The sequence below is a fragment of the Triturus cristatus genome, chromosome 9 (genome assembly GCF_964204655.1).
Source record: "Triturus cristatus chromosome 9, aTriCri1.1, whole genome shotgun sequence".
Taxonomy (NCBI): Eukaryota; Metazoa; Chordata; class Amphibia; order Caudata; family Salamandridae; genus Triturus; species Triturus cristatus.
In genome coordinates, this window is record NC_140592.1 from 5,327,432 (window position 1) to 5,350,971 (window position 23,540).

Consider the following 23,540-nt stretch of genomic DNA (forward strand, 5'->3'; position numbering starts at 1 on the left):
GCGCAACATTGCACAAAAATGGGGAGGGAAGGAAACACTGTCACTGGCCGCCTGGTGTGGAGATCTTGATTTGGCTATGGTGGCAGAGAAAGCGGTGTTTATACATCGGGGCTGTCCGGGGAAGTGGAACACGATATGGGGGGCATGGAATAAATACAGGGGATACATTTGTGAACCCCCAGAACCCGAAGCAGAGGAGGACTCAGATGATGAAAATGAAGGAGAGCTGGAAATGTAGTGTGAGGACAGTTGTCAGTCAAAGGACGGGTTTACGACTTTATAGAACCAAGTGTTATCATTTTCATTCTTGTCAGGAAATGGTTTATATGTATATATATCGATATGTCAGAAAGATATGTGCCTTGAATATGAAAATAATAAACTGTTTATAAAAAAAAAAAAAAATGTAAAAAATACAAATCACTTTGGAATTCTTAAAACGGTCATACAGCTCACCATAACCATATCTGCTAAAAAGTCAGCTGTGCAGTAGCAGAATCTCAATCCAGATGCGCTCAAATCTCTGGTGGAAATATTTTAAATAGGCTGTCTAATCTTGCACATATTTTGTACACATATGCATTGTGGCAACATCAGTTGCATGTATCAACCTCAAATGTCCTGAGAAAAAGAGAAAAGGAAAGTTCTCAACTGTTTGGACACCTCAAAGTTATACCGCTAAATGTATGCAGCACAGTTCTCAATTGCCTAATAAGGTACTCTTCAGGAGTTTCTCTGATGTATGATTATTGCAGAATCAGTAATAAAGGATATTTTTATCATTCTCGCCAGCTGTAAAAGTTAATCTAGTGCAAGATGTGTGTAGCCAACAAGAATACTATTTATTTACTTAGTGACATCTAGAACACAGGTAGCCTACAATAAATATTAAAAACCCAAAGCAATCACTCAAGAAGAATCAAAAAGTAGCCCTAGTGCTTGTGTTTAGCAATCGCAGTGCAGCGCTTCCAGATCGAGCCCGTGATACGGCTGAAAATGTAGTGAATATCAACATAAATGCTGTTGATACAACAACCCAAGAAGACGCACAGCAGTGAAAAGTGCAAAAAGTGCCCATGTTCGTATCAGATCTTGTGTTCACATCCTGCTGGCACATACTCCCATTTCAGAACTTCTTTTGAGTCAATCATTTATACTTGGGGTCGCCCAGTCCCTTTAGTCTGACCCACAAATATCTCCCCTCCATACTGGGTGTGTAAAGTGATCCAATCTGGTAAACGGTCGCAGCCATAAAGCCTGTCTTCTGAAGGAACATATACAACTGTCGTAAAGATACAAAAACTAAATTGAACTAATTGCCACTTTGAGGAAAAGAAATATTGAACTATCCTGTCGTTGAACCTGTTATGAAAGCTGTGTGTGTGTTGGTGGGTGGGTGCAGGGGCGTAGTGGACCCCCAGCTTGAATGGGCCTCTCATCTGAGACTTGGCAGATAAGGGATCATAATTAACTTAAGGGAAAAAAGGTTGGTTGCTAGAAAAGGGAGAGAAGGGTGGACGAGTGGATTCATGAAATAGTGAAAATATGGATTGATGAGTGGGTAAAAGTATGGGTGGATGAAAGGATATGTGGATGAGTGGGCAAAAGGATGGATGGGTGTGTGAAAGGATGGATAGATGAGTGTTGAAAGGATAGGTGTGTAAAAGGATAGCTTAGTGAAAGGATGGATAGATGAGTGAATGAAAGGATGGATGGTTGAAAGGATGGTTAGATGAGTGGCTGGATGAGTGGGTAAAATTATGTGTAGATGGGTGGATGAAAGGATGGCAGATAAAGTGGAAATCTGAGAGGCTGGATGGATATATGGATGGATGCATGCATAGCTAATGCAGTCTCGCGGTAGTTAGAAAAGAAGTACCATAGAAGTACATGGAAAGCACCAAAAGGAAAGGAAAACTTTGACATTCGTCAGCATCTTTATGTAGGTCCAAACTTTGACCAATCAGAGACCCGCCCTAGACCTCAACTCCCCTCAGATTTCTAACCGCACGTCATGTGTAACGGAGTCTCCCTGAGCTCTGCTCAGTTTGTCAGTGAGTGAACTTTTGACCCTGCTAGAATTCACCTCAAGGTATTGTCTTTCTACCTTCTTAACTTCAAAGATGTCTGAGGGTTCTAAGGAGAGGCTTTTCAGGCCCTATAGATCCTGTGGGAAGGCAAGGCTTTTTTCTGAAGATCCACAAAAGGACTGCCTTTATTGCCTTTACCCTAAACATACAGCCAAGGACTGTAAATACTGTAGAACCTTTTCAGCAAAAACTCTAAAGGATAGAGAGGCCAGATTATTGTTGTGGCTCCAGAAGAAAAAATCAAAATCAGACTCTGGATCTGATGTTGAAGAGAGCCCTGGGCCATCCTCGGCTGAGAGGGAGCATAAAAATGTGGGATCTACCTCATTAAAGCATGATTCTAAGAAATTAAAGGCAGCAAAATCCTCCACTGCCGATAAAACAGCCCTTAAGCCTAAGGAATCATGCCTGAAGAAAGCCTCTACAGCTTCTCTGTCTGTCACACCTCTCAAACAGGCTTCGTCGACAAAAAAAGCACCGTCGACGGACCCGCTGTCGAGGGCTTCCACTAAATCCCCAACTTCTATAGCGACTACTACATTGTCGACCGCCGTGGTGAGGGCATAGTCGACTAACACGGTGACGACGATTTCGTCGTCGGTGGCATCAGCGACGACGACAAACACTGTGTCGACGATTGCGTCTACAACTTCGTCAACAGGAACTCCATCGACGAGGGCGTCGACGGCCCTGTCGACAGGCGCTCCATCGACGACAGTGTTTAACGCACGCTCTCGGCCAGTATCAACGATGATCACTATCAGGCGTCTACCGCCGTTGACGGATCAAAAACAGCATACTAAAGATCTCCATTTGCTTCCAAAATCTCCAGGATTGTCACCTTTACCCAAGATTTTACTGTTACTTCCCTCTCACCTTCTTGATATAGAGGAATCAGGGGATAAAAGTCTTTTTGGCCCTGCTTACAGCCCCTAACAGCTCAGAGTTAAATGCCAGGACACTGATGAGGAGGAGGAAGTGCAAGGACAGGACAGGACACTTCAGAATATATGGAAGGGGATTATTCATTCTCGGGTGGCTCGAAGGCCCAACCTTACTACTCTTTCCAAGAGCACTATCCTTATGAGGCTTATGAAGAGCGTCCAGAGAGATTCCATTCTGGTGCAGTCTCCCTCGTCACAGACCTTAGGCATATGTTGAATGACTATTATCTAAGATTTCCGGACACTTACGCTCCGGTTCCATTGACGCCTGGCGGTCCGAATATTCAAGTTGCTTCGCCTCCACCAGTAGTTACTCCGCCACCTGTTGCGCAGGTTGAGAGACAGGCTCCTCGATGCATTGCAATCCAAGATGATTACATAGAGAGTGAGGCAGACGATCAACCCGTGGAGGGTGAACTCACTCAGGATCCGGACCTACTTGGTCAACAATGGGATGATTATGTGGCTCCATCTCCGCCGTTGCCTTCGGGCTTCCATGAAGTACTTGAGAGAGCCTCTAGAAGATTCGATTTGTCTTTGCCTGTGGTACAAACTTAATGTTTTCTTTACCATTTAGAGGATGCAACAAAGAAATCGGTTCAATCCATTCCGATTGTGGATTACATTTGGAGTGAAGGTTTGAAAATTATGAAGAACCCAGCCTCCATTTCTGCTGTGTCACCGAGGATGCAAAAGAAATACAAGGCACCTGATTCTGCTCCGGCATGTTTAATTGGCCATCCTTGTCCGCATTCAGTAATAATCCTCTTCTCGAATCCCTTCCTGAGGATAAAAAGAAAGAAGCGAAGGACCTTCTGCAGGAGGGTGCTAGAGCGTCTTCGGAGGTGATGGATTCTGCAATGGATTTGCCTTCAATTGCTTTTCAGGCAAATGGCAGGTGCCGCAGTTCTTCGTAGACAGGGCTGGCTTAGGTCGGCGTCCTTCCGCCCTGAAGTTCAGTCGAAAGTTCTGGATATGCCCTTCGATGTTGAAAATCTGGTTGGAAAGCACGTAGATGAAGAGCTGCAGGGCATCAAAAAAGATACTGAGACCGCACGTTCCCTAGGCATGTTGCAACAAAGACTTTTTCAGTCCTTTTGTGGAGGTAGGGGTCAGTTCCAGCAAAGACCGTCGTAACAGTCATGCAGATATCAACCAGTCAGCAGAGCTACAGACCACAATATGAAGGACAGCAACAATTGTGTGCCTCCAATCCGTCATGCAATCAGCTAGACGCAAGCCTGCAGGACGAGGAAAATCGCAGGATTCCTCAAGACGTCAGTGACGTTTCTTTCGCCAGTCACCTCATCTCGTTTTCAATCTTTTTTTTTTTTTTTTTTTGAAACCGTTTATTGCAATCTCAAGAATATACAAGTATGGGCCTACAACCTTCCGGCCGGCCGCTAGAATGACAGGAGCATATGACATACGTACAAAAACACTTGGCGTTGCAGAGAAGCAAAATCAGGAGGTATCAGCGTCGTGGGCCACATCACTCTGACCCCACAATACGGTTTCATTTTATACAAACAACACAAAAACCACACCCGCAAGGCAACCCGCAATCGAAAGTAACAGCACGTGCTCCCCGAATGGGGGACCCCAGCCATCCACAGGAGTCTAAAGAGGGGAAGGGGAACAGATCGAGGACTGGGGGAACTCCGTGCTCGGGGCTAGGGAAAGGAGTCAACTAAGGGGACGGGGCTGGTGAGGCCGCAGGCAGCAGTGGTGGCGCGCTGATACCCCCGCGGTAGGCGTTCCAGGGGCCCCATACTTTCACCCATGCCCCAGGCTTACCCCTCGCCACATACACCACCTTTTCTCGGAACATGCACCAATCCATGTGTTCTTTCCAGGCCGACACCGCCGGGGGCCTCTGGGATCCCCACAGTTGAGCAATGTCACGCTTAGCTATCATATATCCCAGAGTCACCCATCGCGTCTGCGGAACCGAGTAGTCAGTTGGTTCCCACACATTCAGCAGGCATCTCCTCGCTTCAGGCAGCAGCGCGACATGCGTAACCACTCGCAGGACCTCATGCACACCACGCCAGAATCGCTCCACCTTCGGGCATTCCCACAAAATATGCAAAAAAGTCGCCAAAGCACCACACCCACGCTTACACAACCCATCCTCAGCATAGCCCATACGCAGAAGCCTTGGCCCCGTCATGTAAACCCGATGGAGTATCTTAAGCTGGACGAAGCGAAGGCGAGCCGGTATGGCCACCTCCTTCGGAGAGGCCACCGCGGAAATCCAGTCTTCGTCGTCCAACTCCAGCCCGTCGGCAACCCAAGCCTCGCGGAGGCCAGTCAGCAAGCCCGAGCGGTCATTAATCAATTTTTTGTAAATAAGGGAGATCGTGCTGTCCGGAACGTGGCCATCCAGCACTCTATCCTCCAGGGGGGAAGACTCCGGGATGGAGGCGACGTCTGGGAAGACTGAGCCCAGCGCGTGACGGACCTGCAAGTACCGAAAGTATTCACTGCCCTGCAGCTGAAACTCCGTCTGCAGCGTCTCGAATGTTTTAAATCCCCCCCTCGTCCAGAGGTCTCCCACTTTACTGATGCCGATCGTGTCCCACTTCTCGAAGCCCTTCGAGGTCCACAGGGAGCCCAATCTCTCAGACGCGTACAACGGTGATGCCCGGGTCAAACGGTCCTTCCACCCCATAGCTGCGTTAGCCGCGTGCCATACTCGTACCATGACACGCGTAGGTCCCGTCAGGCGGGGGCCGGGCGCGCCAGAGTAGAGCGCTCGATTATAGTCGCCACCAGGCAGGAGCATCTTGTCCATTTCAAATGCCGGGTTTAAGGCGGGCCCGTAAAGGCCATGATTAATTGCAGCTAGCTGGGAGGCCCAGTAATACCGTTTAATATCCGGGAGGGCAATCCCCCCGTCGTACCATGGGAGCGTCAACTTCGCCAGGGCAATACGCGGCCTCCCGTCCCAGAACAGGCGGCGCTGTAGACTCTCCACCTCACGGAAGTAGCGCGCCGGGACTAAATCCATAGTATTCTGGAGAGCGTACAGGAAGCGTGGCAACGACATCATCTTAAACAATGCCGCCCGGCCGAGCGGCGAAAGCGGCAGGCGCCGCCAGCGCGCGACGTCCTCCTTCAAGCGCTGGAGGGGGGGAAGCAAATTCCGCTCGTAGCGGGCCTCCGGGTCCAGAGTAATGTAAACCCCCAGGTACCGAAACCCCTGTGAGGCAATCTGGATCGGACAGCCCCGCGGGAGGACGGGAGCCTCCCCGAAAAGCACATACACACATGATTTAGCCCAGTTGATGACAAGGCCTGAGTTGCGGCCGAATGAGCGCAAAACATCAACCAGGAAAATCAGTGATTTACGCGGGGAGGCTAGGTACAAAAGGATATCGTCAGCGTATAGGGACACGCGGTCCTCATACTCGGGGGTCCAACGGAGACCACGGATGGAAGGGTGCCACCGCAGCCACTCCGCCAGGGGTTCCAAGGCCAGCGCGAACAGGAGCGGCGACAAGGGACAGCCCTGTCGCGTGCGCCGTCCCAGCTCGAATGGGACCGATACTCTTCCATTCACCACCACCTGCGCCAATGGGCCCGAATACAACAATTTGACCCAGCTGATGAACCCCGGGCCAAATCCAAACTTCGCCAGCATAGCCCAGATGTATGGCCACTCGAGCGTGTCAAACGCCATGGTGGCGTCTAAGGACGCCAATATGGCCGGCTCCCGCACAAACGGGACACGCGCGAGCACCCCGTGCAAGCGCCGCAGATTAAGGGCCGTGTTGCGATGGGGAATAAAGCCGGACTGGTCTTGGTGGACCAGATCGCCCACCACGCCGACCAGCCGGTTGGCTAGCACCTTGGCGAGGATTTTGGGCTCCGCATTCAAGAGCGAGATAGGCCGGTAGGATGTAACCCGGTCTCGAGGTCTCCCTTCCTTGTGGATCACCACGATTGTAGCCAGACGTTGGTCCGGCGGGAGGGAGCCCAGCGAGTGGGCCGCCAGGAACATCGCACGGAGGTGGGGTGCCAGTACATCCGGTCGCAGCTTATACAACTCGATAGGGATGCCGTTCGGGCCCATGGCCTTGCCGGATGCGACCGAGCGTATGGCGAGGGCAATTTCGTCGGAGGTAGGAGCGGCATCTAACGACACCCTGTCCTCCACCGAAAGGGAAGGCAGCGCGATATCCCTAAGCAGGGCATGGGAATCCTCCTCCGAGCAGGGAGAAACCGGGGAATACACCTCGCGGAAATAATCCGCGAAACAAGAGACAATGTCTTCTGGCTCGGTGACACGCACACCATCCATCCTCTCAATCAGCGGGACCACACGACTCGCTCTCTCCTTTTTATCCAACCATGCAAGCAGTTTACCAGCCTTATCACCCACATCATACAGTCGCCCCTGTTGCTCTCTATAGAGGCCCCTGGCCGCCTCCGTGACGAGGGCCCTGTAGGCCGCCTGCTTAAGTTGTAGGACATGTAGTGCAGCATCCGTCACCCCACACTCTAGATCACCCTCCAATTCAGCGATTTCGGCCTCCACCCGGGTCACCTCCTCCTGCTCGCGCCTCCGGGCATGGGAAATAAAGGAGAGGGCCTCCCCTCTAAGAACTGTTTTGAAGGCTTCCCACAGGGAGATAGCCGAAGGGACGGACCCCACATTCTCATCGAAATACCGCTGCAAGGATTTAATCAAATCAGCGCGAATGGTGGGGTCGCGCAGGTACCAGGCATTGATTGGAGCTACCCTGCCCTCCCCCCTCGGGAAGACATCAACGTGCAACAGGAGCGGGGAGTGATCTGAAATACCCCGCGCCAAATGGCGCACCTCTCCTACCCTCCCAACATAGGCCGCAGGGACAAGGACATAATCAAGCCGTGAGAGGCTACCATGGGCACCCGAGTGGAAAGTGTACTGCAGCTGCGTGGGATGTTTTAAGCGCCAGCAGTCCACCAATCCCAGTGTATCTAAGAAGCCGGACAGCCACGCCTGCGCCCGGGGGAGGTCCCTAGGGGGGTGATGATCCACGGTCCCAGAAACCACCGCATTGAAGTCCCCCCCAACCACCAGAAGCCCCCCCCGGAAGGTCAAGGAGGAGGCGCCCTAGGTCTGCAAAAGTCGTAGACTGTAACCCCGGTGGGACGTACACTGATACAAAGACAACTACTTTACCCTCCATTCTCCCCACTAAGACAGTGTAGCGTCCCCTCTCATCATGGCGCACCTCGTCTATTTCCAACGGGAGCGAGTTCTTCACCATGATGCCCACCCCCCGTGAGCCCGACGTGAAGCCCGAGTGGGCCACCAAGCGATAGCCACGCCGATTCATGGCACAAAAGGAATTACCAATAAGGTGTGTCTCCTGCAGAAAGACCACATCTGGCGAAAGTCGTTTCAAATACTGCAGGACCACACCTCGCTTAATCCTATCCCCCAGTCCGTTAACGTTCCAGGACAATAAAGTCAGGTCCCTACCCCCATCACATACAGAAGCCATCATTCGTCCCCCCGAGAGCACCTTAAAAACACCAATACAATAAAGGGTTTGCCTTGCGGTAAAAACGAACAACACCCCACCCCAACCCACCCATCCCAACAGAACTCCCCCCTCCCTGCACCCCTGCATGAGCCCAAACAGCCCCCTCAAAGTGCAGTGTGCCTGTCGCCCCATGAATGATTAAACTAACTAGTCCCCCAGAGGAGGAGGGAGAGCCCCCAAGAGACCCCGTACCACCTCCACAGGAGGGAGACTTAACGAACAGTCAAAAATGACGACAATGTTGTCCAGAGCGAGGCCTACTATTAGTCCCTCAGTCCTGATCCGGCGAGCCCTCCCCTCCAACCGCGCCCCCCCCACCCCCCCGGCCCCGATCCCCGGGCAAGGAGTCCAACCAGTCCCCGGCCGCCTCGGGACGATCAAAAAAGTGCGTGCGGCCATCCACCTCCACCCGCAACTTAGCTGGAAAAAGCATCGCATACTTGAGGTTCAGGTCCCGTAGACGACGTTTGACTCCGAGAAAGCTCAGTCTCTGCTTCTGGACCGCTGGGGTGAAATCAGCATAGAAGTTTACGTCCATATTGTCAAGTCTGACCGGTCCTTGTTGCCTAGAAGTCTGAAGGATAGCGTCTCTGTCCCGAAAGTTGAAAATCCGGGCATTGAGAGGGCTCGGAGGGGCTCCGGCCTTAGGTCTTCCTCCGGGAACCCTGTGGGCACGTTCCACCGCAAAGAATTTACTCAGCCCCCGGGGCTGGAGATGGGTGAGAATCAGGTCCTCCACAAACAGGTCCGCCGCCGCCTCCTCACGTCCCTCCGGCACCCCGACAATGCGGACATTGTTCCTCCGGGCCCGACCCTCGGAATCCTCCAGTCGACGATCCATCAGGGCGCTCGCCTGGCCAAGCCGGCGCACCTCCTTTTGGAGGGCCGCCACGTCCGCTGTAAGGCCCGAGGTGGTGTGGGCCAAAGAATCGACCCGGTCATTGGTCTTGGATAAATCGGCCCTCACCAGGCCAACATCCACGTGGACCGAGTCAATCTTTTGCGCCAGTGTGTCAAAGCGCTGGTCCACCGAGGCCTTCATCTCGGCGATAGCGCCCATGACATCTCGCAGGGTCAGATCCGCGGGCAGCGCAGGAGCATCAGTCGGGCCCTCAGGGGACCTACGCGGCACCTCGGGAGATCCCTTCTGGAGGGTGTAGCGGTCCATGCTGTTGGACTGATGGGCTGCGCCACGGCGGGTCGATTTCACCTTTGCCCGGTCGCCATCTTGCTTTGTGGACATGGTTTCAGTCCCCAAATCGTGCCAATCACCTCGGAAAAGGCCGACAAACCAGTTCACGGGCTCCGGGGGGGGGCAACCACAGGTCCGCAGGACGGATCACAGCCGGCGGGCCAGCAGGGCACCCCAACGAGGCCACACCACCGCACACCGCCCCGCAACCCAACCTCGCCTACGCAGCAAGGAGGGTGCAAAAGCGAAAGTGAAAGTGCGGGGTACGCGAGTCGCCCAGCCCTGCCCGCCGCTGTTGATCACTTTGTCTCCGGATCACCGCAACTCCAATCCGGGGGGCCGGCGTGGAGAAGGCCGCAAACCTCAATCGGTGCTCCCGCCGGTGTCCGAGGTCCAATTTGGAAGCGGAAAACGGGTGACACCTCAGCTCGGGCTCACCAACACAGTCCCCTCATCTAGGACAGGATATTTTCAGGATTTATGTAGGAGGTCACGGAGGTCCTCGGGAGCCTCGCACCTACGCGGCCATCTTGGTTGCGCGCTAGGCTCCTCCTCCTCGTTTTCAATCTTGACGGTCCCATCAGCTCTCCATTTCTAAATCAATGGCAAGCCATCACGAAGGACAAAAGGGTGCTGGAAATCATCCAACACGGCCACACCCTAGAATTTGTCTACAAGCCTCCTCGAACTCCACCTCCAAGAAAGATGCATTATAATCCTCTGTCCTTGTTAAGGCAAGAAATTTCGACTCTACTAAAAAAAAGGGGTGATAGAGAAGGTGCATTTTCGGACAACGAGGGAAGGACTTTCATTCCAATTTCTTCCTAATAAAGAAAAAATGCGGAAAATGGAGACGGATCATGGACCTCAGACAGCTAAACAAATACATCAAGAGCCGGTCGTTCAGAATGTTGTCCCTTCAAGAGATTCTCTTATTAATAAACAAGGGAGATTTTCTAGTGTCAGTCGATCTATTGGACGTATACTTTCACATCCCCATTCATGTAAAGCATCGCCAATTCCTAAGGTTGAAGGTGGCTGGGGATCACTTCCAGTTCAAGGTATTGCTCCCAGAGTTTTCACGAAATGTATGGCGGCGGTAGCCGCTTTTCTGAGAAGGCAGGGATACCAGGTTTACCCCCACCTGGACGACTGGCTTGTGAAAGGAGCTACATTTCATTCTACCAGAAAATCTATGCGGGCTTGTCAGCGGCTTTTCACGTCTCTGGGGTTACAACTCAACATCGAGAAGTCAAAATTGATTCCAAGCCAGAAGCATATTTTTCTAGGGGCGTTACTGAACACCAAGTTGGAACTTCGGAAAGGAAGCTCAAGATAAGGCTCTTAACACCATTTCTACGCGCAAGTGAGTCCACTTCTGTGAGAGTATTCAAATCTTTCCTGGGATGCTGTCATCATGCATCCCGTTGATTCCGAATTGTTGGCTGCGCATGAGGCCTCTCTAGGAGCAGTTAGACATGCAGTGGGTGCAGGCGCACGGCTCATTCGAGGACATCATCTCTCTCTTTCAGACAATGAAACAGATTGTCATGGTGGGGAAAAAGAAATCAATATCTCTACAGGCCTCTCGTTTCAACCAGCACAGCCTCGTTCTATTATGACAACAGAAGCTTCAAAGGATGGTTGTGGGGGCGCATCTCCACGAATTGCAAATCCATGGAAAATGGTTCGTTCAAGAAACGTTTTTACACATCAATCTTTTGGAGCTGAAGACAGTTTTCCTGGGATTGCAAGCTTTACTTCCCAGGATCCAGGGATCATCCTCTGTTCTGGTATGAACAGACAATACCACAACAATGTTCTATCTTGCCAAACAAGGGGGCACCAAGTCTCTCGCATTATCGAAACAGGCCCAGGAGATTTGGATGTGGCTAATTCAGCACAACATAACATTTCAAATAGAGCATTTTCTGGGCGTGGACAACGATTGGACGGATTTTCTAAGTAGAACTAATTCCCAATGTCACGAATGGGAGTTAGACGTGAACCAGCTGAGACGAGTCTTCTAACTGCGGGGCACACCAAAACTAGATCTTTTTGCGATAGAACAGGAAGTGCGACAGGTGCGCCAGCTGGGTCCCTCAGAAAAACTCTTGTGGGAACGCCCTTCAGATGCAGTGGACGGGGACGTTCGCCTATGCGTTCCTGCCGTTTTCCCTCATCCCAAGAGTATTGAGCAGGATGAAGAAAGAACCTTGTCATCTCAATCTCATAGTCCCGGCATGGCCGAGGCAGTTTTGGTTCACGGAGCTTCTCCTGTGCTCGATATCTCGCGCACATTCTCTTTCCTCCACTACCAAACCTACTCTCAATGAACAACGGTCAAATTGTTCATCCTCCAATAAAATCTCTAAGTTTGTCAGCTTGGAACCTCACAACTATGAATTCACAGATTTAAACATCACTCCAGATTGCAGGTCCATCCTACAACGGGCCAGAGCTGCTTCCACTATTAGGTCATATGCTGCAAAATGGAAGAGATTCTGCCTTTGCTCTCAACCCCGCAACAGGGTTTGCCTTACCTACTTCACTTAGCTAAATCAAAATTGGCTCACTCATCAAAGTACACTTAGCCGCAATTTCCAGGTTTCGCAGGAAACCAAGGGAACTCTCTTTGTGGTCAACAAGAATTGTTAGAGAATTTATGAAAGGCCTCTTCAGGGTTTTCCCACCCTTAAAGCGCCCTGCAGTCCCATGAGAATTAAACACAGTGCTAGCCCAATTGATGAAATTGCTTATCGAGCCCATACACAAGGCTGATTTAAAATATTTTTCATGGAAAACAGCTCTTCTTTTAGTCCTCACATTGGCTGGAAGAATCCATGAAATTCAGGCTTTCACGGTAGCTGCACCTTTCCTACAATTCAGACAAGACAAGCTTTTATTGAGAACATATCCTCAATTCATTCCTAAAGTTCCAACATCTTTTCACTTGAATGAACCAGTTGTGCTCACCGAGTACTTTGGGAATCCTTCAACTGCCGCTGAAATAGAATTGCACTCTTTGGATGTAAAGTGATGCATCAAGTTCCACACTCCTAGAACAAAGACTTTCAGAAAATCGGATCAGCTATTTGTTTCCTTTACTTCGCCAAGGAAGGGCCAGGCCCTTTCAAGGAGCAGTATTGCACATTGGATCTCCTCTGCGATTGTTTTCTGCCATAAGACAGCTAGAAAACTTCTATCTGTAAGAGTGTCTGCACACTCCACAAGGAAGATGGCAGCTTCTGCAGCCCTATTTGCCGGGGTATTTGTAGAGCGGCAACATGGTCTAACGTGCATACATTCACTAAGCACTACTGCCTAGACTCGGCATGGAAAGCGAATGCTGCAGTGGGCCAAGCTGTCCTGAGACCTCTGTTTGCTTAAGGTACATTCTTTAATATCTGTCACTTCTATTTGTCTCGTGTATGTGGTTTTCACAGATTTATTTGCTATTTAACGATTTACTTGGATTTCATGATTCATATGTATTGGTATGTTTAAATGTGTTCACTTTTATTGCATATGAAGGTCTTCGCCTAGTCGCAAATGTAAGGAATGACACTACTCTGATACAAGCATGTGAATCTATGAAAGATTCAATGCTGGAGAAAAAACAAGTTACTTACCTGTACACTGTGGTTCTCCAGTATTGATATTTTTCATAGATTCACATGTGGCCCTGCCTCCTCCCGGTCTAGGCTTGCCACTTCTGATCTCATGTTACTTCTTAACCTTAGTACACTTGTGCGCAAAATCTGAGGTCTGGTGGCTCTGCTAGGGAGTTGAGGTCTAGAGCTGGTCTCTGATTGTTCTAAGTTGGACGTACATAAAGATGCTGATGAATGTCAAAGTTTTCCTTTCCTTTTGGTGGTTTCTATGTACTTCTATGGTAATTCTTTTCTAACTACCGCGAGACTCCCACCATGACGACGGGGAAGATACAAGCATGTGAATCTATGAAAGTTATCAATACTGGAGAATCACAGTGTACAGGTACGTAACTTGTTTTCTGTTCCAGGTTGGGTTTGGCTCACTTACATCGCATGCTTGGTGCCGTCAGAGCTTTGGTTGAAAGTGGGGGGTAATTTAATTTTCTGGCTACTCCTTTGGGTGTGTGGGTGGGTGGGTGTGTGTGTGTACATATATGCGTGTGTCATGTGGTGCATATGTCTGCCATCTAGTGTTGGTCTCGGACATGTGCAACTTGATTTTGTTTGAAGAAGTCTTTTCGAGTCACTAGGAATGGTAACTCCACCTATTGTAGGTAATGCGCTTGGTCGTCGGCTCCATAGTTAGATTGTTTTTCTCTGCCATTGGTTTGAGACGTGTTTACGGAACTTCGGTTTGACGCCACTCGTTGTCGCCGGGCCTTCGGCACCATCCCTCGTCAGTCCAAACAATCCCGCTATTCATTAGTCTCAACTGTTGGCTTTGGCACAGTCTCTCAGTCAACAAACTCTACACAACGGGGCTCTGCCCCCCTCTACTCCCATCACTTTGACAGCTGAGAATGTCCATGTGATGGAAAGGAATCCTTTTCGGTTCTGACCAACTTGCCACGCCAAATATCCCAGGACAGATTTGCATGAAATCTGTAACTTGTGCCTGCCCCCAGACCACTGAGAGGAGTCGTTGTGTAGCAACTCTTGCGTCCCAAAACACAATTTGGAAGGTGAGGGGGAAGCCTGCAGCAGCCGAGCGAGTCTGGCACAGAAATTGTAGAGGCGGTCTCTTCGGGGATGCCGACTATGAGTCCAGTGTCGAAGCTAAATGGCCGCCCTTCTGAGCTGGACCTGACACCCTCAATACTCTCGGCTCTGGAGTCGTACACTTCAGAGCCAAGATACCACCTTGGGGTATTCTGGGCACCAACCCTCTTCAGCTCCATCCAGGCTATCATCTGAGGAAATCAACCAGTCCATTTTGCAACAGCTTCAGGAATATCTGGATGCCAATGTAGTGCTAGAAGCACTCCTATAGTTTGAAACCATATGATGACCTTTGACTACCGTGATTTTAATTGACTTTTGGTGTTTTATTTTACCCTAGCCTGAATGTATGATATTGTTTCCCTGCATGTGCTTTTTCCCTTGAAGATGTCTTTCGTATCTCTTGTAGTTTTAAAGTGGGAGCTGTCACAGAATAGAACAGCTTGCCAAGAACAGAACATGTGGGATGTACATTTGAAAGCATGAGAGAGAGAGAGGTGTGGAATTTACTTTTTGGTCTCAAAGTGCAGTGTTATGAGCAGTGGTACTCAAATGTGCATTATGTTGTATATTGGCAGATGAGGTATGTGATGCTAAAGGCAGTGGTGCTCAAATGTGCATTGTGTTGTACATTGGGAAGTTTTATGAAGCTCTTACTACTGGCTTTGACATGCCCTCATGTCATCTTGAATTCTGACTCTCTTGCTTGAGTTTTTTGCGCACACAGGCAGGCCCCTAGATTACTCAAGTTGTTTAGGTTATTCACGTTCTAGGTTGCTTTGGATTTTTGGAGATTGTTGAATGTACCGCCAGAGACTTTCGTAAGCTTCATTAAGATAAAGGCTGGAACATGTGAGAACATAGACTGAATGTGAGAACTTCTTTGACTTTGGAATGCTTGCATCGAAAGTGCCAAATTCTAGTAATTTTCCTTGGCGCAGAGGAAAGGCCTCTTGAAACCTTCTAGTGTGTTATTGAGATTATAAAGCCGAGGTTTGTTGACTTGGAAACCGGGATTGTTTGAGCCTAAACAGTGGACGCATTGTCAGTGCAGGCCTCTGGTTGTTGAGTCTCTTGACCCCAGCTGTGAATCCCCCAGTCTGGAGTGGGCCAGGATGAAGTTTGCACCAGGTGAAGTGTTTGATTTTTGATTGTTGCCATTGTGATGTGTGGCTGTTTGCGTGCATATTCAGTTTCCAGTGGCTATAACAGTCATTGTGATGTGTGGCTGTTTGCGTGCACCTTCAGTTTCCAGTGGCTATAATCATCTGAGGTATTTTCTTTGAGTATTGACTTTGTGATGTGTGAGAGTCTGTGTGCACATCCAAGGTAATCATCTGATGTATTTACTGTATATATCTTTCTGATTTCTTGCAAGACGTCCAGTATAATTTGCTTGTGTTTTATTCCTGCTTGTGTTCATTTTATTATATTATTATCCATGCATTTAACAGTTGCATTTGCCAAGTGTGTTATTGCTTGCATATCTATATATATATATATATATATATTCACTGAAAAAACCATAGGTTTCACACATGTTATAGTTAGCGGAAATTTTACTGATAAAAAACCAATGAAATTCCCCCGTTATAGTTAGTGCAGGCAACTATAACTCACGCGACCGCAATCCTCTGCTGATGCTAATACTGTATTTAGACACTTATTTGCCCATGTCTTCTTCCATACATTTTTAGCTATACATATATTACAAATATTTTTTTTTCATAAAGACACATATGTCATCAGCAGAAGATTGCGGTCGCGTGAGTTATAGTTGCCTGCACTAACTATAACGGGGGAATTTCATTGGTTTTTTATCAGTAAAATTTCCGCTAACTATAACATGTGTGAAACCTATGGTTTTTTCAGTGAATTTGCAAGGTTTTTTAAATGCTAATTCCTAACTATAACGTGTGTGAAACCTATGGTTTTTTCAGTGAATTTGTACGGTTTTTTAAATGCTAAGTTACTTTACGCCATTCGTGGCGTGCGCGCCCACTTAACGCAGTTCGTTCCGTGCGCGCACGGTGCGCTTCGCGCACCGTGCGCGCACAGTGAGCACGCGGTGCGCTTCGCGCACCGCGCGCCCACTTTACGCAGTTAGTGCCGTGCACGCACGGTGGGCACGCGGTGCGATGACAAAGCAAGAAAGCACGTCAACAAATCTGTTTCTGCTTTCCTCCGTGACTATGGTATGGGTGCCATTTACCACAACAACTTGCGTTATGACATGCAAGACATTTATAGAGGAGATGGTGTGCACTTCAATGATGAAGGGAACAGAGTCTTCCTCTTGAACCTTAGACTCTGCATCGGTACTTACTTGTAGGTACCACTAAAAAATCATTTCATAAACACAACGGCTCTAATATCTAAACACTTAAATCTGATTTTCATTTTTTTTTTTTTTTTTTTTTACCGTACGCTTACCGTAAGCTTACCGTACGCGTACCCCGTGATTTTTTTTAAAATCAATAAATGTTTTCTTTGTACTTTACTGTCCTTCTTTGACCCCCTCACAAATGTAAGGGGGTCTGTAACTCTCCTCATTGCCCCCTTTCCTTGTTTTCACTCTTTTTTTTCAGAGTGAAATACACAAAATGGCGGCCGCCGCTTCCTGGTTTCGGATGATTCGAATGTTTACTAAGATCTAAGAGCCAATCAGAATCGCGCTCGCGCACGCCACCGTACGCTTACCGTAAGCGTACCGTAAGCGTACCGTAAGCGGGCTCAGATATATATATTGATTTAAAGGCTATTTTCTCAGAATCTACTGAACAGATTTACACCAAACCTACAAAAGGCACTTCCTTGACCTAGGGACTACCTCTCTGCCAAATTTTGAGTAATTCTGTTCAGCCGTTCGGGCTGTAGCTCGTTCTAAAGGTCCTATGGAAAAATGCATGGGAAAAACGCGTTTTGGGACCCCCCTTTTATCTCAGCCCCCGCTTGACGGATCCCCCCGAGACTTTCAGGGTAGGAGCGGAGCGTAGCGCCCCACCTATTTTGAGAAATTCGCGAGGATTCGTCGACCGGCGCCAAAGTTATTCAAAATAGAATGTTGAGGTTTTCCTATGGAAACGTGGTCCTAACTATAACTACCTACTGGCGACCGCCAGTAGGTAATATATATATATATATATATATATATATATATAATATATATATATATATATAATATATTTTCACTGAAAAAAACACAGGTTTCAGGGATGTTATAGTTAGTTGGACATTTTGCTCGTACAAAACCAGAGAAATTCGGCCGTTATAGTTGGTTCAGCTAACTATAACTCGCGCCCCCGCAATGCACTGCTGATCACGTCACATATTACATCATTCATGACATGGTCAGTGACATCACTGATGACATCTCAAATGACATCACTGATGACATCATCCCGTGAATGTGTCTTTCTGTAAAGTTTAAATATGTGTATGTAGATATATATATATATATATATTTTACTCAACAATGTGCCCAAAGCAACGAGAGGGCACTCGACCGTGCTCAGCCATCCAGCAATAAAATGCAGCCTGTCTCTTTGCTCCAACTTGTTTACTCGTGCCGAAGCGTTTCAAGGCCATAAGCCTCTTCTTCCTGGGATGCTCTGGAAATCACACTGAAGCTTCGCATTTTAGCCATTTCCGGCATTTTTATTTACATGATCGCCCCAGTGGGCGTGTGCATATGAGGTGTCTTCATTGATGCATGATGGACATTAGAGTTCCAATGCGAACATTTCTTATTTGCTTTCAGTAAGTTCAGTTTGTAATTTCTTGTTAAAAGCATTTTAACAAGAAATTACAAACTGAACTTACTGAAAGCAAATAAGACATGTTCGCATTGGAACTATATAAAAATATATATTACCTACTGGCGGTCGCCAGTAGGTAGTTATAGTTAGGACCACGTTTCCATAGGAAATCCGCAACATTCTATTTTGAATAACTTTGGCGCCGGTTGACGAATCCTCGCGAATTTTTCAAAATAGGTGGGGCGCTACGCTCCGCTCCTACCCTGAAAGTCTCGGGGGGATTCGTCAAGCGGGGGCTGAGATAAAAGGGGGGTCCCAAAACGCGTTTTTCCCATGCATTTTTCCATAGGACCTTTAGACACAGCTACAGCCCGAACGGCTGAACAGAATTACTTGAAATTTGGCAGAGAGGTAGTCCTCAGGTCAAGGAAGTGCCTTTTGTAGGTTTGGTGTAAATCTGTTCAGTAGATTCTGAGAAAATAGCCTTTAAATCAATATATATACCTGAGCCAGCGTACGGTGCGCTTACGGTGCGCTTACCGTACGCGTACGGTGGCGTGCGCGAGCGCGATTCTGATTGGCTGTTAGATCTTAGTAAACATTCGAATCGGTCGAAACCAGGAAGCGGCGGCCGCCATTTCGTGTGTTTCACTCAGAAAAAAAAGAGTGATATCTTGAAAAGGGGGCAAGGGAGAGAGTTACAGACCCCTTAACATTTGTAAGGGGGTCAAAGAAGGACAGAAAAGTACAAAGAAAACATTTATTGATTTTAAAAAAAATCGCGGGGTACGCGTACGGTAAGCTCAACGTACGCGTACGGTAGAAAAAAAATAAAATAAAAGAAATGAAATGCAGATTTAAGAGTTTAGATATTAGGGGGCTCTAAAAAGAGCCGTTGTGTTTATGAAGTGATTTTTTAGTGGTACCTACAAGTAAGTACCGATGCAGAGTCTAAGGTTCAAGAGGAAGACTCTGTTCCCTTCATCAGTGAAGTGCACACCATCTCCTCTATAAATGTCTTGCATGTCGTAACGCAAGTTGTTGTGGTAAATGGAACCCATACCATAGTCACGGAGGAAAGCAGAAACAGATTTGTTGACGTGCTTTCTTGCTTTGTCAATCTGTGGACAGAAATGATTGGACCAGTTCCATTTTTGCCTTTGGCATATGTTAGAAAACACAAAGGCAGTTTTAGGGAAAAGTGAAAACAGTTGTGCAAAGGTGTCCTTCATAAGCATTTCCAGACCTACCCCAGTCAAAGTGCCTAGGTCATTGCCACCACAGTGCACTATTATGAGGTCAGGGTGTTGGATTTGCATGAAGGATTTCACCAATGGCATCAATTGGTGCCACTTTAACCCTCTCTGACCAATCCATTTAATGTCTACATTTGGCAAAGCAAGGTCTCTCACCATATCTGTTTTCTCTGCATACTTTTCACTCCAGAAGACATAGCTGTGCCCTACAATCCACACTGTGAACATCTTCAAAGGAGAACTGGATGCACTCAGGAGGTGTAATTCAGTAGAATGGTAAAAAGAAATGAAAGACAGTTTGGAAATGGGGGCATACATATTTTTTTTATAAAAAAAAGAACTGATTGGCTGTTTCATACCATTCTACAATAAAAACTAGGCTGTATGTGTAAATTAATAGAAGCATGTTTCGTATTGGTACAGAAAAATGTGTTACCAAAGAACAGTACTATGGATTTGCTGTTAGGTTTGAAAAGTCAAGCACTCTTGCTCTTTGGAAATGAAACATTGTTTGGTGAACTTCTGACCTAACTCCACACAGCAGTGTTCCATGAGCTGTTGCTATGGTAGCAGGCAGAAGTCAAGTTGGGGGAAGGGTACTAGGCAGAAGTCAAGTTGGGGGAAGGGTACTTTTGGAAAAGGGTTGGTTTTCAACCAATAGAAATGTGTGATTACATTTGAAAAAAAGGGGGAAGCACTGAGATTTGAAATTAACATGTATATGTGTGGAAAAAGAGAGGGAAAGTTTGCCATTATCTGGTTCTGCTTAGAGGAGAGAGGTGTACAGAAGAGAGATCCTGGCTCTGATAATCTGCTGTTTGAGTGCCACATTTCTTTCACAACTAACTAATTTTAAAGGTGAGTTTAGAGTTTGAGAGGGGATGTATATGGTAAATTAAGAAATGAATAATAGAAATGGAATTCCTTTTGTTGAAGTTGTGTTTATCATTTTCTGTTTTGGGAGAAATTTAAATGTGAGGAACATGTAAAATAATATGGACTATGTTTTTACGATAAATTAAGGTGTACTGGTATAAATAAGGAATACTTTTAGGGTTTGAGGTTGCACTCAGTAATGCAAATACATTCAGCATTACTAAGGCTGGTTGCCCTTGCTGGAGTGTAGTCAGTCACCCAGGTTACACATGTTGCTGGTCTCAGAAAGCTGTTTGGTATTGCTCTGGTGATTTTACATTTGCATTAGATGGAAAGGGGGAGGTATTTTTTTATGCAGAAGCAGACTCTTAGCACACAGCCAGCTGCTTACCCTGTGGAATCATGCACAGTATTCACAACCGAGTGGGGTTTGAGGTTTCAGTCAGTAATGCAAATACATTCAGCATCACTAAGGCTGGTTGCCCTTGCTGGAGTGTAGTCAGTCACCCAGGTTACACATGGTGCTGGTCTGAAAAAGCAGTTTGGACATGTGCTTTTTTAAGAATCTAAAAAGTTGGTTTAAAATGTGTCAGTCTGTAAAAGTGTTTCTCACTTGCCAAAAAAAAGAGTAGTAAGTGTGCTTTCAAATTGGCAAAGAAATTTCGTTTTGTGACTAATATGAAAACATGACTCTGTGTGCAAAAAGGAATTACAGGCAGAGATTTATTGCGTATTGCTCTGGTGATTTCACAGTTGCATTAGATGGAAAGGGGGAGCCATTTTTTGGTGCAGAAGCAGACTCTTAGCACACACCCAGCTGCTTACCCTGTGGAATCATGCACAGTATTCACAAGCGAGTGGGGTTTGAGGTTTCAGTCAGTAATGCAAATACATTCAGCATCACTAAGGCTGGTTGCCCTTGCTGGAGTGTAGTCAGTCACCCAGGTTACACATGGTGCTGGTCTGAAAAAGCAGTTTGGACATGTGCTTTTTTGAGAATCTGAAAAGTGGATTAGAAATGTGTCAGATTGTAAAAGTACTTATCACTTGCCAAAAAAAAGAGTAGTAAATGATGAATGCAATTGCTTTCACAATTTATAGTGAAATGCAATATATTCTGAAAACAGCAAAAAAAAGGCAAAACATTTTTTTGGAAAAATATGTAAATATGTGTACTGTATTATAAAAAGTTTTATTAAATATTAATACTTTTTTCTTTTTTTTCAGTTTGAGATAGAAAATTTTCGAAAACTAGAACCATTTTTAAAGCAATTAAAATTAAATTTAAATTAATAAATATTTTTTTGAGTGGGTATGGTAAGTCAAAAATTTCATGGTCCCTTTTTTCCACTTCTCCACAATCACATTTTCAGTTTTTCATTGTAGTCTCTCAAGGACCTTGTAATGTGATAATTGATTTTTAGTGTTTTTTAAAAAAATAAATAAATAATAATTACGCGTACCGTACGCATACGGTAAAAAAAAAATCAAAAAAAAGTTTTAAAAACATATATAAAAAATAGATCAAAGGTAAGGTTGGCTCTTACAAGAGCCGTTGTGTTCATGCAGGGACAGAGGAAAGAAAGAATGGGAATATTAGTCGGTACGACAAATGTGCTGATCTATTTTATTGTTCACTAGGGAAACACTGGTCTCCCTATGACAAATTAGATCATGACAAGTGGCGCACCGTATTTCAACCCTCAAAAAACGATGGTTTGTTTCCAGAGGAGAAGAAAAAGGAGATGCTCCCACCACAGATGAAGGGCTCACCTGACCTGCAGAAGAAGGACTCGGCCCTGCAGATGATGGACCAGGCTGAGCTGCTGTGGATGTGCTTGGTTGACTTACTGAAGGGTTACCTTCAGTATGTCGAGCATGTGTCCTTCTGTGTACATCTTTAAGGTGTCTCAACATGGTGTGATTCCCGAAGGAATACTTCTTGTTGGGATTCCCTCTTGAAAGTACACGGCCACACAGCTTACAAGTCACTAAGGGTGCATTTACCTTTTTCTTGCCCTCTGGAAAAGTAAAATACTCCCATATGAAAGAGGTCTTTTCTTTCCTCCTTCTCTGCCTCAAGGTAGTGCTGCTAGCCTCACTCTCAGAAGAGCTCTGCTGTTCTGCCATCGTATCACAAAGACAACCCAGCTCCTTCTCCTAAGGGATCACAAGCAGAAATGAGGGGAATGGGTGTGGTGTAGGAGAGTTCTAGAACTGAAAGTAGTTTCAACCAATCAAAAGTTGTGTTTCATGATCACATGACCCACCGTGCGCGTACGTTACGCTTACGGTGCGCTTACGGTGCGCTTACGGCAAAAGTACGCATGCGCGTAAAAAAGACACGCGCTCGCGCGCATGCGCATAACAGTCACTCCCCAACACTTCCGCGTAACGTGCGCGTGTAGCGTACACGCGTACGCGCCCCACGCGCAGTACGCGCGGCTACGCAAATCGCGTAACTATACGCAAACAGCGTAGATAAATTACGGACATTGCGTAAACCGTACGCTTACCGTACGCGTACTTAAAAAAAAAAATATTTTCAAAGTTATACTAATATATCTTACCTGTTTGGTAAAAAAAAAAAAAGAGAAAACTTGAAATATTGCAGATTTTTTAGAAAAAAAACATAGTGTTTTAAGAGAATAAAAAGTTTTTAAAAAACTTGTTTTTTTTAAAAAAAAAAACACATTTAATATATGAATTTATAAAAAAAAAATCATACCAAATCAATAAAAAAAAATATGGGAATCACATATGTTATAGCTAAGAATTAGCATTTAAAAAACCATACAAATTCACTGAAAAAACCATGGGTTTCACACACGTTATAGTTAGAAATTAGCATTTAAAAAACCTTGCAAATTCACTGAAAAAACCATAGGTTTCACACATGTTATAGTTAGGAATTAGCATTTAAAAAACCTTGCAAATTCAGTGAAAAAACCATAGGTTTCACACACGTTATAGTTAGGAATTAGCATTTAAAAAACCTTGCAAATTCAGTGAAAAAACCATAGGTTTCACACACGTTATAGTTAGCTGGACATTTCACTCGTAAAAAACCAATGAAATTTCCCCGTTATAGTTAGTTCAGCTAACTATAACTCGCGCGCCCGCAATGCACTGCTGATGACGTCACATATTACATCACTCATGACATGGT

The 23,540-nt window shown here is 46.6% G+C and overlaps 1 protein-coding gene across 3 annotated transcripts in view; it reads left to right on the forward strand.

The window, feature by feature from the left end:
• Positions 1 to 23,540, forward strand: part of NEK4 (NIMA related kinase 4) — a 532,367-nt gene that overhangs the window by 462,229 nt on the left and 46,598 nt on the right. The window lies entirely within an intron of this gene.